Below are 17,085 nucleotides of genomic sequence, written 5' to 3'. Positions count from 1 at the left end.
ACCAATTTATCAAAATCGGTACAAGGAAGAGGATTTTGAAAAATAACTAACAAGTACTAGGCTTAATACCTGGGTAACAAAATAATCTGTAGAACAAACCCCCACGGCATGAGTTTACCTGTATAAAAAACCTGCATGTGCACCCCTGAACTTAAAAGTTAAAAATATTGAAAATAAAAAAAGTTTTGTAGACCTAAATTACATTATTTAATTATAATTCTGAACAATTACCTTATTTAATATTTATGAAACAATTCTGATACTAATTCTGAATAATTACATTATTTAATATTTAGGGAAAAGTTAAATTAAAAGAAATACAGGTAACAGTGTCATGGCTAGCCTTTGACATTCTCTTAAAAAATTAAAGCACAACATACTGAACAATTACATTATTCTAATGTAAGGAAGTGTGTGAAGAGCACAAAGTCAGAGAAGGCCCCAGTGGCCCTAAGGTCTCATCTAATTGTAGGTGGGCTTGTACTTGAGTCTTGGCTTGTCTGAGGATCAGTTCCAACAGTTAGTGATTGAAACTGTATGGACTTCGTTAAACCTGCATCTCTGCATTTCTCCAGGGCCTAGGAAAGAAGGAAATGGGTGTAGATCTTCAATGTATCCTGGCTTTGTCATTTGTCATTAAACCTTTTCTTTCTTTAGTGTGGTAAAATACATATAACATACAATTCATCATTTAACCATTTTGAAACATATAGTTTACTGGCATTAAGTCCATCCACCTTATTGAGCAAGCATCACCAGTATACATATACTACAATTTTAATCATCCCAACCTAAAACTCTACTGATTAAACAACAATTTCCCATTTCCCCCTTATTTCATCCTCTGGCAACCACCATTCTTCTTCTTGTCTTTGCATTTAATTATTCTAGGCACCTCCCATAGTTGGAGTCATACAGTATTTGTCCTTTTGTGTCTGGCTTATGTAGCTTAGTAAAATGTCCTCAAGGTTCAACCATATTATTGCACGTATCTGAATTTCCTTCCTTTTTAAAACTAAATAATATCCCTTTGTGTGTAGACACTACATGCTGTTTATCCTTTCATTTGCTGATACTCACTTGCGTTTTCACCTTTTGATTACTGTGAATAGAATTAGTATGAATAAGGTTATCATGAATAATAACATTGCTTCAAAAACATGTTTTGGTTTCTGCTTTTAATTTATTTAGGTATTGTGAGCCCCAAATACCTGAGACATGCCCCAGTCAATTTAGAAATTTATTTTTCCAAAGCAAAACCTCTCTCCTATTGTCCAGGCTGTCCTCTGCTATGGTTACTGGGATCGTTTTCAGCACAAAGTTGCAATGTTGTGTTATACTTTCCAAGTGAGACTTCAGGCCTTTTCCTTTTATATATTTTTGCAAGAAAGTTAATGAGGCATCTCATCCAAAATGCATGCTATCATGAGTATATTTTGGCATTGGGTGAACAAGGTGTGTTGGCACACAAACCAGGCCTTCATCATTTATTTTTCAATCTTTCTTATCTTGAATACATCCTCTGTCCTTGGGAGCCTTTTTATCCTCAAGAGGATACTGGGATTTGAAAGCTGTCAGATCTGTTTGGGGAATTAGAGGTGCCTGGACCTCAGCACTGCTGCTGCTTATGTGCCTGGCTGTGCAGTCAGTGAAAGTGTTCTCTCTAGCTAGATTGGAATTCCTGTGCTGATGGCGTGGACAACGCATAACAGCTATTTCCCTTGGGGTTGTCACCACCTCCAATAGCTCCAACATGGCTTTGCATATTTAATTTTAGTATTATGCACCTTTAGCAGTCCCCTTTCCTTGCAAATAGCTCTGTGTGCATGGACTATCATGAAAGAATATTTGGAATCAGTTTAGATATTGGTTCTCTTCCCTTTGGTCAGTTGCAAGGCTCTCATAAGGGCGATTTACTCAGCCTTTTGTACAGAAGTCCCTGTTGGGAGAGTTCTTGCCGCTATTACCTCTGAGAGAGTCACTCACTATAGCCTAGACAGCATTCCTCCTTCTGTTGGTGACTAGGCTGCTTCTGTCCACAAAGAGCATCCAGTCTCCACCCTGGAGGGCTGTGTCCTTCAGATCTGGTCAACTGGAAGACTCTTGATCTACAACCACTAGGCAGTTGTGTACTAGTTCCTTTGGCTGTCCAGTAGGTGTCAACTAAGTGGCAGAGTTTAAGGCTCCAGTGGCCTGTAGTTTACTTCAGGATCATCAAGGAGGATAGCCTGATACTTGCCTAATCTGCCCACCATTAGCCAGTAGCCATCCTTCTGCTCTAATAACTCCAGGACTTGGGGCACATAAATTGTGATGGGCTGACCTAAAGTCATCCTCTTAGCTTCCTTGAGCAACAGGCAGGTGGCAGCTACTGCGCTGAGACAAGGGGGCCAGCCCTTTGTCACTGAATCAAGCTGTTTTGAAAAATAAGCCACTGGTTGCAAATTTTTGTATTGGGACCCCAAGTGCTAGACCTAGTCTCTCATGCACATAAAGTTGGAAGAGTTTACGATAATTTGGCAGTCCCAAAGCTGGAGCAGATGTTAACTTATGCTTTAGTTGTTCAAATGCAGTCTGGTGTTTTACTTCCCATACAAAGTGGTTGTGGTTGGCCCCTTTTAACAGTTCATATAGTGGCTTTACTGCCAGTGCCTAATTGGGAATCCAAATTCTACAAAACCCTGCCATTTCCAGGAAGGCCCTCTGCTACTTTCTGGTTCTGGGCATTGCGGCAGAGGCAATTGCATTTGTCCTCTCCTCTGCCAGGGCTCTGGTTCCTCTCTGTAATAGAAATCTTAAGCATTCTATGGTTTGTTTGCATATCTGTGCCTTTTTGCTCAAGACTTTGTACCCACAGGCTGCCAAATGGTTTAGAGTCTGTACAGTGTTATCTTGACACTCCTGCCTTGAGGGGCTTAAGATTAGCAGATCATCCACATATTGTGGATGTGTCCCATTTTCCAACTGTAAGTCTCTTATGTCCTGAGCCACTGCTTCCCCAAATACAGTTGGGGAATTTTTAAACCCGTGAGGAAGCACTGTCCAACAGTATAGAAATCATGCAAGCTGTTTCAGGGTCTGTCCACTCAAAAGTGAACAATAATTGACTTTCTGGGTCCACTGGTATAGAAAAGAAAGTGTCCTGTAAATCTAACACTGTAGACCATTCATGGTCTCTGGGCAAGGAAGTAATCATAGTGTATGGATTGGTCGCAGTGGGGTGGATGTCTTCCACAATATCATTGGTCACCCTTAGATCTTTCATAAACCTGTACTTGTGTGAGTGAGGCTTCTTTACTGGCAGGATGGGTGTATTATATGAGGTCTGAGAAAGTCTTATTAAGCCATGTCAAAAGAATTGAACCAGTACTGGCTGTATGCCTTCTAGAGCCTCTTTCTTTAGGGGTACTGTTTCTTTTAATCAGGTCGGGTACCTTCCTTTAGCCTGACTTTTATGGGATTCACATCAATTGTCCACCCCAGTTGGTCGGAAGCCCATACTTCTGGCTTTACCTTACTGAGGACTTCTGGTGGAATCATCTCTACTTCAAGTTGTGGAGTTTTTGATGTCATCAGGAGGGCCTGTAGCTGCAGTCTGGGTTCTGGGGGTACCTGGAGGCACATTGGACGTTTCTCTGGTTCAAAGACAATTAATGCCTCTAACTTACACAAGAGATCTCTACCAAGCACGGAGGTTGGGCAGTCCCACACATAAAATAATTGATTAGCTATTATCAATACCTCATTGCCCACCTTGCAGGATAAGGGTCACAACCCCGCTCCCCCTCAGTTTTAGCTCTCCATTCACCCCAACCATATTGACAGAGGTGTCAGAAAGTCCACACTTTGGGACATCAGTAGCACTCATATCGATTAAGAAGTCTAATTTTTGTTTCCCTACTGTCAATTTTACCTGAATCTCCTGTGGTGAAATCCTAATGCTGGATAGGGTTGGAGCCTTTGGGAACCTTGGGCACCCTCAGTCCTCCTCGGATTTTTTCCAAACTTAACAGCTGTAAGTGACTTGGGCTCCCCCTGACTCAGCTTGGGGCAGTCTTTCTTCCAATGCACTGTCACCCTACAGTAAGCCCATTGATCTTTTTCTACTTTCCCTTTCCACCTTCCTTTCTCTTCAGGTTTCCTCCCATGGCAGCTATGAGTATCTCTGCCTCCAGTAGTGTCTTGGTTTCCTTGGCTTCTCTGCTATTATAAGGCCTTGAACACAATGTCAATTAATTGAGAAGTGTTCATTCCAAATAGCCCCCCTCCAGCTTTTGTAACTTCTTTCTGATTTCTGGGGCATTTTGCTCTATAAAAGTCATATTTATCATTCTGACATTTTCAGGGTCCTGCAGGTCTAAGTCTGTATGCTTTCTATATGTTTGATAGGTACATCCATGAACTCTGAGGGAATCCTTGTTCGGCTTCTGCTGAAGCTCCTGCACTTTTTTCAGACCTTTGGGTCTTGGCACCCCTGACCTATCACCCTTTAGAATACTCCAGATGATTTGTCCTGGCTCCACCCACCTCACTTGGGACCCAGTTTGGGTCAGCATGTAGAATCTCATCAGGGTCTGGGGTATCATCTGGGCTTTTTTCATGAAGACACCATGCTTCCTCCTTTCCTTTGCCTAATGCTTACTTTCTCTTGTCTGCAGTAAGCATAATATTTAGGAGGGCCTGCACATTAGCCTCAGTAGGGTGATGGCTGGCAAAAATAGTGGTAAACAATTCAGTCATCTTCTGAGGATCTTCCCTGTAGAAAGGATTGGAAGTTTTCCAATTCAGTACATCAGATGTGGGAAAAGGCCTGTATGCCCAATAATATCGAGCTGAAGTCCCTTGCTGATTAATTCCCACGGGATACTGTCAGAGGGGAAATTGCCCTGCCCCAGCTTGGTAGATCTCCAGCCAAAATTAGTGCCTTGCCTAGTTCAGGAGGGAGAGACTTTGTTTGCAGCCTCTTTATACTCCAGGGGTGGTGGTTCCTCTCTGTCTTGACTAAGTAATGTGGCACCAGTTTCAATTGGGTTAAGCACATTTAACAACTGCTGACTCTCTAGCTCCTTTTCTTTCTCTCCCTGGGAGTCAGGACAAACTTTTTCCAAGTGCTGCACCGTTAGTTTATTTCCTTTAACCTCTTGATTATGTATCAACATAGATGTCTGAAAATAGGGTACTTCGTCTCATTTCCCTGAACACTGACAAAACGGTTCTAACTGAAAGATGGTAAAATAGTTTAAAGATCTGAAAACAGGCCACTATTCTTTGAATCCTCATGTCAGGGCAGGAGCCCAACCTCCATTAGCTCTAGTTTGCAAACCCAGAGGGAATAATCACATTGGCCAACCAGCTCCTTCTTGTTTTTTGTAATTTTCCACTTTGCTGATTCCATTCAGTCCCTGCTCAGCCTTTCCCTCTCGCCCGTTCTCCCTTAAAATGCTGAGTCACCTTGTACGAATCAAAGTTTAGTTCAGTCCATACTGGACCTCTTCCCTATTACAACACTGGATTAATAATAAATCCATCCTCAACATTTTAACCAGTGTTCAACTTTGTTTATCTTTGACTTTAGCAATAACAGAAATTTTTTCTAGCTTTCATAGGTAGTATCTACACTCAGGTGAGAATGAAGGCTGACTAATATGACACTTACCTCTGGCTTATAGTACTGAGCAGCAAGTTAAGTATTAGAGGTTTAAAAATATGATTAATTTCATAGCAAACTCTGGCATAAGTCAAAGTAAGCACTTATATTTGATCATTAAAATATCAGGTCAATATCCACTTCATAAAGGAGATCATGTAACTGCAATTATATTTCTTATACCTTCTGTTTAGAAATCATGTTTGCTTGATGTTCAAGTTTCTAGACTTCTGTAAGGGTCAATTGTTAAAACTGAGTTTTTTCTATTGCCAACAAGGATAGAGACTTTTCTTCTCTGCCCATTTCTTAGATTATTTCCTTGAGAAAAAATTGTATCTGTAAATCCTACCTCAGTCCCTTTGATATTCATGTAAATATTTTTAAAAGCCAACTAAGCCTCTTACCAGAATTGCAACATGTGAGTGTTTTGTTAAGGGTAAAAGAGCCAGCTCTTTGGAAATCTAAACATTAAAAAAGGAAAATTCCTATCTCCCTAGGTCCCTTGCTCCAAGCTACAACTGCCTGCTTGTCATGGAGAAATGTCATTTTTCCTAGTGATACAGGTGATTGACTAGCACAGATGGCTAACCCAATTACCAGGTGAATTTGGGATGAAGCCATGAGAGAATGTTATCAAAAAACAATGTTGTTAGGCCTTCTTATGTGAGGACCAGTTATCATTTAACATGAGAAGATGTGTGTAAAGGCTGTACTCCTTGGCTTTTTAAAGAGGTCAGATTCATTTCTGCCTTTTAATCTCATTAGACTCTACCTGTGGTGCACATTGCAGTGTGGTTTAATGCCTTTTGAATAAGAAAATTATTTTCTTTCTTTTCTACATTTTTATAGAGGAGTTTTTTAGATTGGCAGGAGATTTCATCTTTAACATTATAAGTTAATGTTGGGATTATAATATAATAATTATAATATTATAATAATTATAATAATATAATAATTATAATATAATAATATAATATAATAATTATAATATAATAATTATATATAATTATTATATATATATAATAATATAATATAATATTATATTATAGTTATTATAATATAAAATATAATGTCCAGTATAAAGGAAAACATACTTGACAGTTATGTCCCAAATTAAGTAAAAGAAGATTGACATTGGATATCCCCAGGGGCTCATAATTTCTACCTGTAGTAATATAACTTCCCTCTGTTTTCTGTAGACACAGAACTTCCCTCCCTTACACAGACTCCTCATTGGTACAGCCCAATTACATCCACTGTCCTAAGCATATGGACCCCCTATCTATCTCAATCCCATCCCCAGTGATTCACTGAGGGAGCAGTTCCAGCCCTGGGTCCCCAGATGATGTAAGGCACTGCAAACCCCACCTTCCCATAGAGGGCCAAGAGCAGAGCATGGGTATATTTGATTAGTACTGAGGAAATGTGAGAATAGTGAAACTTTGCTATGACTGTATTCTTGTGTATTAGCTCATTCTCACACTGCTATAAAGAACTAAAGAACTACCAGAGACTGGGTAATTTACAAAGAAAAGAGGCTTAATTGACTTACAGTTCCACAGGCTGTACAGAAAGCATGGCTGTGGAGGCCTCAGGAAACTTACAATCATGGAGGAAGGCAAAGGGGAAGCAAGCACATATTCACATTGCTGGCAGGAGAGACAGAGAGAGAGAGAGAGAGAGGGAGGGAAAGAAATAGAGAAGAGGAAGGTGCTACACACTTTCAAACAACTAGATCTCATGAGAACCATATAATGAGAATAGCAAGAGAGAAGTCAGCCTCCATGATTCAATCACCTCCCACCAGGCCCCTCCTCCAACAGTGGGAACTACAATTTGATGTGTGATTTGGGTGGGGACACAGAGCCAAACCATATCACTCTGCCCCAGCCCCTTCCAAATCTCACATTCTTCTCACATTTCAAAAGACAATTATGCCTTCCTAACAGTCCCTGAAAGTCTTAACTTATTACAACATTAGCTCAAAAGTCCAATTCTAAAGTCTCATCTGAGACAAGGCAAGTCCCTTCCAACTATAAGCCATAAAATCAAAACTAAGTTAGTTACTTCCTAGACACAATATGGGTACAGGTATTGAGTAAATGCTTCTGTTCCAAAAGGAAGAAATTGGCCCAAACAAAGGGGCTACAGGCCCCATAGAAGTCCAAAACCCAGAAAGGCAGTCAATAAATTTCAAAGCTCCAAAATAATCTCTTTTGACTCTATGTTTCATATCAAGGCCACACTAATGCAAGAGGTGGGCTCCCAGGGTCTTGGGCAGCTCTACCCCTGTGGCTATACAGGGTAGCGCCCCCATGGCTGCTTTCACTGGCTGACATTGAGTGTCTGCAGCTTTTCCAGGCACATAGTACAAGCCTTCAGTGGATATACCATTCTGGGGTCTGGAGGATGATGGCCCTCTTCTCATAGCACTAGGCAGTGCCCCAGTGGGAACTCTGTGTAGGAACTCAAACCCCACATTTCCCTTCCACATTGCCCTAACAGAGGTTCTTCATAAGGGTTCCACCTTCGCAGCAGCCTTCTTCCTGGATATTCATGAATTTTTATACATTCTCTGAAATCCAGGCAGAGGCTCCCAAGCCTCAACTCTTGGACTCTGAGAACCCACAGGCTCAACACTACATGGAAGTCACAACACACTGGGGCTAACATCCTCTAAAACAATAGCTCAAGACGTATCTGAGGCCCTTTTAGCCATGGCTGGGGCTGAAGTGGCTGGTATGCAGGGTGCCACGTCCCAAGGCTTCACAGAGCAGTAGGGCCCTGGGCTTGGCCAATGAAATTATTTTTCTCTCCTAAACCTCCAGGTCTGTGATAGAAGGGGCTACCTTGAAGGTCACTGAAATACCTTGAAGGCATTTTCCCCATTGTCTTGGCTATTAACATTTGGCTCTTCTTTATCTATGCAAATTTCTGCAGCTGGCTTGAATTCTTCCTCAGAAAATGAGTTTTTCTTTTCTACTACATGGCCGGGCTCAAGTTATTCAAACTTTTATGTCCTGCTTCCCTTTTAAATGTAACTTCCAGTGTCAGATAATCTCTTTGGGCATGCATATGAGAATATGCTGTTAGAGGCAGGCAGGCCACATCTTGCTTTCTTTGATGCTTAGAAATTTCTTCCATTAGATACCCTAAATCATCTTGCTCAAGTTCAAAGTTCCACGGATCTCTAGGGTAGGTACATGATGATGCCAATCTTTTTGCTAAAGCACAGGAAGAGTGACATTTACTCCAGTTCCCAATAAGTTTCTAATCTCCGAGAGCTCCTCAGCCTGAACTTCATTGTCCATATCACTATCAGCATTTTCTTCACAAGTATCCAATTCTCTAGGAAGTTTAAAACCTTCCTTCATCTTTCCGTCTTCTTCTGAGCCCTCCAAACTCTTCCAGTCTCTGCCTACTACCCAGTTCCAAAGTTGCTTTGACATTTTCAGGTATTTTTATATCAATGCCTCACTACTCAGTACCAATTTTCTGTATTAGTTTATTCTCCCACTGCTATAAAGAACTACCTGAGACTGGGTAATTTACAAAGAAAAGAGGTTTAATTGACTCACGGTTCTGTAGGCTGCACAGGAGGCATGGCAGGGGAGGCCTCAGGAAACTTACCATCATGGAGGAAGGTGAAGGGGAAGCAAGCCTGTCTTCACATGGCTGGCAGGAGAGGGGGAGGTAGAGAGAGAAAGAGAGAGACAGAGAGAGAGAGAGAGAGGCAGAGAGAGAGAGAAAGAAAGAAGGTGGAGGTGCTACACACTTTCAAACAACCAGATCTTATGAGAATTCTACTATCACAACAGTAAGAGGAAAGTCAGTCCCCATGATTCAATCTCCTTCCACTAGGCCCCTCCTTCAACACTGGGAATTACAATTTGACATGATATTTCAGTGGGGACACAGAGCCAAACCATATCATTTGGTATTCCAGAATTTCTGCTTTGCTGTTGCCACCCTCATCTCTGGGTGCTTTCTCTTAGTAATTTTTCTCCTCTGACCCCACCCTGCTCTATGGTTATAAATCCCCTCTTGTCTTAGTTGGAGTCAGAGTTGAGCTTCAAGGGAACGAAAACATTTTGCACTAAAATACATTTCTTTAACACATTTCAAGACAGATATTAAGAAAAGTAGGAAATATTAGAAGGGATGAAAAGCTGTCTTTAGTGGGAAAGACTTGTGTCTGTAGAGAAAATTTGCATTGCTACAGCTGGGCTTTCTCTGAGATTCTCTCTTGGATAGAAGAAAGATTAACTGAGAATCTGATACCTTTAAAGGTCTAAAGAAAAACATTTCCCAGCTGTTCTCTCTGAGGGCTGCTTCCTGGGAGATTTCATCTAAATAACAAGACCTCCTTTGCTAGCCAGGCTTGTTCTTCTCTCCATCCCATAACCTGTGTTCCACTATAAGCAATTTTGCCAAGATTTAAGTGCAATGGTGCGATCACAGTGCCCTGCAGCCTTGACCTCCCAGGTTGAAGCAATCCTTCTACTTCAGCCTCCCAAGTAGCTGAGACTACAGACAGGTGCCACTACACTCAGCTAATTTTTAAAATTTTTCCTTTTAGCAGAGACAAGTTCTTGTGGTGTGTTCCAGGTTGGTCTGAGCTGAAGAGATCCTCCTGGCTCAGCCTCCCAAAGTGCTGGAATTACTGGTATGAGCCACCACACCTGGCCATCTGGCTGTTTTTCCTGCATTCTGCCTGTAATTATTTTTTAGGGTCTTTTTCCACATGTCTCATGTTCAGAGTCTCTAAGGCACATGGTGTAGCTGAGCTGATTCACCCCTGTCCTGTATAGAGCACCATGTGGGGGAAAGTTCCTGGTCTGCTGTGCCATCACCCAGCCAAAGGAGGGCTGCTTTTGTTCTGGTTTCACATTCCTGTTTTAAACAGTCATGCCCAGAATTACTTGGCTACATTGCGACCTTAATACAAAATCTAGTTTGTGAAGTCAGAGTTTGCTTTTCATAAAACTAAAATCTCTTTGTGTTTGTCTCACATCCCATTACGGGACTTCTTTTAGCACTTTGCTAAGATTATTAAAATTAATTAAAATTTTTCAATGAACTAGAAAGTTTGCAGAAACCTCTAGCCATTTTGCTGGTTCAACAGGATAATCTTTTTTCCACTAAGGAACATTAGTGTTTGTTTAGTCATGAGGTTAGTATTCCCCATTTTTCCACCTCCCCTCTCCCAACCCAAAATGTATTGGACTGAGTGTTAAAGAACAAAGACTAATCACTCAGACAAAGGGTTCCTTGTATCCCCACAAGTCCTAGGTGTTTTTCTCTCATTGAGAGAAGAGGGTCTGTATTGATGCCTGGATGTGGGATTTTATGCCTTCTTGGCATCCAAAGTTGAAAAATCCATATACAGAGAAGGTATACAAAATTCCCTAAAAAATGATGGGTAATGCCAAGACTATGGGTTTTTCTTTCCTCCTGTTACTTGTTACAATGATATTCTAGTGTGAAACTTGAGTTCTGCATTTCTCAATTTTTCTTGACTTTCAAACTAGCTAAACACTTCATTCTTCCTTCTCAAGAGATTGGCACCAAATCACTTTGTCCCGTTTGGGAAATGCAATGTTTCTCCTCTGGGTGCATTTTTGAAGACCAAGGCAAAAAACATTAAAGTCCATTTTTATTGTCTGTGTGGGTAAAACATTTGATTTTACTGAACATGCTCCATAGTTACATGGCAGGATGTTTTGATTGGCATAAAAACTAACCGAACTTCCAAATGCGAAGTAGGTCACCGGAAGAGTACAGGACTTTTTGTGAGTTGTTTTTCTCTCCAGTCCAGTATTTTCCTCAACATGTTTTCTAAATAACATAGGAATTTCATTTTGGAATAAGCAAGTCATTTAAATTTATTCATAGGTATAGGAGGGGTCCAGAAATGTTAAAAGCACAAGTGGTTTCAACCGTATACGTTTGCTTTATGCGATAGTGTAGTAAGTTGAAAATGTTTTCTATTGAAGCAAGTGACTGTTTGCCTCATGATTAAATAAGAGAAGAGCAGCTTCAGACGGCCAGTTTGCAGTGAAGGGTGGTGCAGGCCCATTTGCTTTCATGTGTCAGACATGCCTGCTCTACCCCACCCCTCATTAAGGCACTCACATTCACCAGGTGTGATCATCTAAAAGGGATTTGATAGTGTTATCTCCAACCTCTTTCTCTGGAAAATATTGCTGACTCACAGTGACTAGGGGACTTCAATGGCATTCTAGACCTGCCAGTCACAAGCCTGGATCATTGCACCTGCTCTGAGTTGCACTGGTCTTTTACTTTAGTGCCAGGTGGTTGGAAAGAGGCCCATGAAATAGAGCTGCTCATTTTTAAATTATCCCTTTTGTTGAAGATTTTGTTCAGGAAGCAGGAGTGGGGCCACCGGCTGAGGACTTCATGGTACACTCTTGTTTTTAAGACGTGTTAGACAGGGTGAAGGAAAGCAAAATGTGCCACTCAAAATGTACTTTTTTGGCATATTTTTATATGGCTATTCAGAGGGGTCACAATTCAGAGAGGCTGCTGACACACAAATAGACCTGAAAAGCTTTCTTCTCTCGCAGAGATGTGTAAGTGCCGAGGAAATGTACATTAGTGAAGTGAACAGAGGGTAAAAGCCTTTCTCTGAGGACCCCTTTATATGCCTTACTGGATCAAGGAAAGATTAACTTCCAAGAAAACAGACTAAGATGCTGACACTTTAAAGTTCTGACTGAGAAGCTTCTCCACAGGCCGCCACCTACCTTCCTGAGGGCAGCTTGGGGAGCCCCTGAGAGGCTCACATCTATGTGGGGACAGCCTTGGCTCACCATGTGCGCCTCTTCCACTCCCCCATTACCTGAGACTCCACCTCCCCCAGAGACCCCAAGCCCCTGTTCTCTCCGTAGCCTCAGGATGTGATGAAACCCTCCGTCAACAGGAACGCCCTGGAGTCTCTTATTGGCAGGAATCTGCTGTCCATGTACGTGTATACACATTTGCATGCCTTTTTATATTAACCTTTCTCCTGTCAGTTTGTTTTATACACTCAAATTATGAAAACTTCAGAAAGGAGAGGGAAAAAAATGTCCTTCGTGCCTGCGTGGGTATCTGTACTTCCCATGCAAACCAGAAAAAGTGAAGGAAAGTAATAAAACCCAGTCCTAGAAGTAGCGAACATGGCCCTGACAATGGCAATGAAGGAATAGTGCATGGCCTAAGATTGGTCTCCCCATGACTGAGGACCATCAGGGCCAAGTCTCTTGTCTTTCCTTCCTCCCTTCCCTTCACCCCCAACTGCACACAGCCGGACACAGGACACAGTTTGGTAAGAGCATCTGATTAGGGAGGGTAACTGGGAAACTGTACATGAGAATGTGCATGAGTGAGTGTGAATATGTTAAGAATTGAGGGGAGGAAAACCTATCCTTCTGCCAGTCTATTTACTTATCTACTACGTTTTTAAATGTTAAGACTCCTGAGAGCCTGCTGTTGGGTGTGTAGTGTGATCCTCTGGAAGGAAGTTGAGGAAGACGCTCTCCGTGCCTCACTTTCTCCTTGGGCTTATGGGAGCTTTCCTGTGGAAACCTGACAGGATGAGCCTCTGTACAAGGCCCCCATGTTTGTGCTCATTGTGCAGTATCTGTTCAACCCACAGAAATAGCAGCTGTTGCAGCAGAGAAGGGGTTTAATACTTGAAGGCAAACAAATGAGGAGGTAGGAGGACACTTGGAATTCACTGCCCTGAGGAGTTTTAGACAGAGGTTTCAAGGGAATTTTGGCAGGCAGGGGGCTGAGGAGCATGGCAGGGTGCTGACTGGCCGGGGTGTGGGCTGTGAAAACCTAAGAATATGGTAACTGCATTGTGGGGCTGAGTCAGTTCCTCAGAGGGGCCTGTAGATTGGAAGGCATCTGTAGAACTCTTAGGATGCATGATGCAGAAAATATCTCGAGTGGAAAACGTGAGATTTCCTACTGTTTGAGACGTTACCCATGAGGTTAGGACCTTGTGATACGGGCTACATGATTCCAAAGTGTAAGAAGTTATATGGAAGTGGGTTACAGGGCAAGCTGGTTAATGTGTAACTATGCTTTCTTTCAGAGTCTGTGCTTTTGCTAAAAAACCTAGACATTTGCTTTCATTAATTTGATGAAGATGTTGTCACCTCCTCCAGTGAACACACTCATTCTGAGGGACAGCTGGGTTGCAATGGCTATCAACGTTGTCACAATGCTTGCATTGATGGAAAGCTTTCCTTCATCTGAATGAAAACATTCCTCCATAGTAAGCACTAGGTCATGAGAGTCTCTGGGAAACACTCAGTGTACACAAGAAATGTGTTTTGTTGTTAACAACAAAATCCTTTACTTTGTTCAAGGGAAGGCTGCTGATCTCAGCACATCTTTCAGCCTGGGCACCACCCAGCAGTTTCTCAGAACTTACATAAAGGGATCCAACTAAGCATAATTCTGAATATTGCTCACTAATCCTGACTCTGCTTCCTTCCCAGGTGTGGAATCAAAGACAGAAATGCTCCCCTTTCTCTCCCCTTCTCCTGTGTCTTTCCCGTGAGGCTTTTCTGCACACCATCACTGCTCAGCTTGGCGTCTGTCCTGGGCATTGGTAATAATGTGGTACCCTTCACCCCCTTCTAGCATTTGATCACTCATCAGGAGCCCTCGTCTCCATGGGGAAGAACACAGAACGTGAGCTCCTGACTTCTTGCTTCTGTCAGTTTTCATTCTGATATATCCAAGTTGCAAGAGAAAAATAGAGGTGACATGGCATTCACCCTAAACCTACTTTGCATGATGATGTCTGTTACACTTAGAAGAAACATACTTTACTGAAAGAGATGCATAAGTCCTCCCTTCTGTCCATTCACCAGATGATTCTGACTGAAATAGAGGGAGTTTCACTGTCTTGGTGAGTCCATCACTCTTTGGACACCTCTTCTTCAGGGTCAGAATTCAAGAGAGGGTCCTGGAGGTCTGAATGTTTCTCAGAAGTCTCCAAGCCCTCAGCTGCCCACTTCAAAGCTCACAGCCTCAGCACCACAAGGCGCCTTGATGTCCCCAGGGTAATCTCCTTAGGCTCTCTCCCACTTTTATTTCAGTCATCAAAAGAGCCCAGGACTCCAGTTCTGAACTGAACTCTCGTTCCCTAGAGCTCTTACCTCCAGTTTTCTGACTGTTTCTCACACTTTCCTTAATTCTAAAACCCTTCTGATGGTCCTTCTAGAACCTGTAACTTCCCATTAGAAAATTCAAAATTCTCACTTTCTGTTAACATTATCAGCTTCTGTTCCCTCCCCTGTTTTTCTAACCCAAACTTCTAGTTTCCATGAGGATTCTGTTTCTCCTGCAGTGCTCCTAAGGGGAGGTGTGGGTCCTCTCCCACTGTCCTCCCAGGGAGCATGGAGGGAGGACAGGCATCCTCCTTTCTCCTCACTGCCTCATCTATCCAGTCCCCCTCCTGCTCCCTAGAAACACCCATTTTTCAAACTACCTTTCCTTGTGGCAGTCACCTGCCTTCTACCTCGCTTGCTCTGATTCCTTGGAGATTTTTTCCCGTGTTTGAGTTACATTGTGCAGTCCTACTTCTGCCATCCTTCCTGGTGTTTTCAGTATGCTCATAGATATTGCAACCCAAGCTCTAATCATTCATCTCCTTCCCACCATCTCTTAAACTTATGTCACTGAGGTTTTTTTTCTGCCCTCATTGTCCTGCTAAAAGTGTTCTTAGTAAAGTCACCAGTGACTACCACATTGCTAAAATAAGACTTAATCTCAGTACTTGACTTGTTTAATCTATCAGCAGCATCTAACAGTCTATCACTATTGGTCCTTTATCATTCTTTTCTTTTTTTCTTTGGACACAGAGTTTCACTTCATCACCTGGGCTGGAGCTGGAGTGCAGTGGTGTGACATCAGCTCCCTACAACCTCCACTTCCCAGGTTCAAATGATGCTCATGCCTCAGCCATCCAAGTAGCTTGGATTACAGGCACGCACCACCACACCCAGCTAATTTTTATGTTTTTAGTAGAGACAGGGTTTCACCATGTTGACCAGGATTGTCTCAGACTCCTGACATCAGGTAATCTGCCTGCCTGGGCCTCTCAAAGTGCTGGGAGTACAAGTGTGAGCCACTGCACCTGGCCTGTCATTCTAAAATGACTTTCTTAAGTTGGTTTCTATGACATCACACTCTCTGCCTTCCTCCTTCTTTTCTGTATCTGACTTATTTACTGACTGCTCATTTTCATCACTTTTAATTATTGGGGTGTCCCATAGTCCTTAGATTCTTCCCTATCTTCAGGAAGTCAGACTCCTCTGATAATCCTAGACATCCCAACAGCTTTAAGTATTGTCAATAGGCTTATAATCCCAAATTAATAACTGCAGCTCAATTCTTTTCCCAGAAACTCAGATTGGAATATCAAAATTTCCACTGAACATCTCCACTCCAGGGCCCAGTAGGAATCTCAAGCTCAGGATATCCCAGGCAAAATACCCTTAATCACCCTGCAATCCTGCCCCACATCAATTTCCCCAATTTCAATAAGACAAAAACTCAATTTTCCAGTCATAAATACCAACGTTTGCCAAGTCATTCTTGCTTTTTTTTAAAATAATACTCTCCTCTCCAGTAAAAAATCTGTGATCAAGCCCTGCCATGTCCACCTTAAAAATATATCCAGAATCTGACCATTTCTCATCAGCTGTTCTACAACTATCTTGTTCCAAGTCATGCCATTCCTTGCCTTGGTTATTAAAATAGCCTCCTAACCAGTTTTCCATATTTATTTTTCATCAACTTATATTTTACTCTCTCCACAGCAGCTCAGTATCATCCAGTGTCTCCTCATCTGTCCTAGAGTAAAAGCCAAATCCTTGCAAATGGCCTACAGGGCTCTGTATATACGTGTCCCTCCGTTCCTTTCTGACCTCTCTCCTAATCCTGCTGTTCTCAGAATAAGCCTGGCCTGCCCTTGCTGCAGGGAGTGTGCCCTTCAGGATCCCTCTGCCTGAAGCTCTCTTCCCTCAGCTGTCAGCAAGGCTCGCTTCCTCTACTCTTTCAGGTTTTTTCTCAATTGTCTGTCTCAGTGAAGATTCCCTGCTTATGCTATTCATAATTTCATTTGTCCCTGCACTCCTTTTGTACTCTACCCCTGTCCTTGCTTTCTTCCCCTTCACGGTACTTCTCATCATGTGACATGATCTTCATTCTATGTATTTATTAGTTTTTTGTCTGATTCTCTCTCCTGGAAAGTGAGATCCATGAGGGCTTAGATTTTTTTTCTGCTTGTTTCTATTGCCTATAGAATATTTATTATTGAACGAAATACACTTTCATATAATTCTTGAATACTCCACTCAGAGGCCATTGCAAAACCTTTTCTGACACTCCTTCTACCCCATCTTCCAGGATTG

The 17,085-nt window shown here is 42.1% G+C and overlaps 1 long non-coding RNA gene across 2 annotated transcripts in view; it reads right to left on the bottom strand.

Moving 5' to 3' along the window:
• Window positions 1-266: 266 nt before the first annotated feature.
• The window catches only part of LOC134731499 (uncharacterized), a 94,388-nt gene continuing 77,569 nt past the window's right edge, over window positions 267-17,085 (bottom strand). For both annotated transcript variants that reach the window (XR_010113805.1, XR_010113806.1), the window contains exons 4-5: window positions 3,514-3,612; window positions 267-578 (exon numbers count right to left, since the gene is read on the bottom strand). This is a non-coding gene — a long non-coding RNA (uncharacterized lncRNA). The remainder of the gene's footprint in view (window positions 579-3,513; window positions 3,613-17,085) is intronic.

This window comes from Symphalangus syndactylus, chromosome 10, assembly GCF_028878055.3.
Source record: "Symphalangus syndactylus isolate Jambi chromosome 10, NHGRI_mSymSyn1-v2.1_pri, whole genome shotgun sequence".
Lineage (NCBI taxonomy): Eukaryota > Metazoa > Chordata > Mammalia > Primates > Hylobatidae > Symphalangus > Symphalangus syndactylus.
This window is presented reverse-complemented; position numbering and strand designations above follow the sequence as displayed.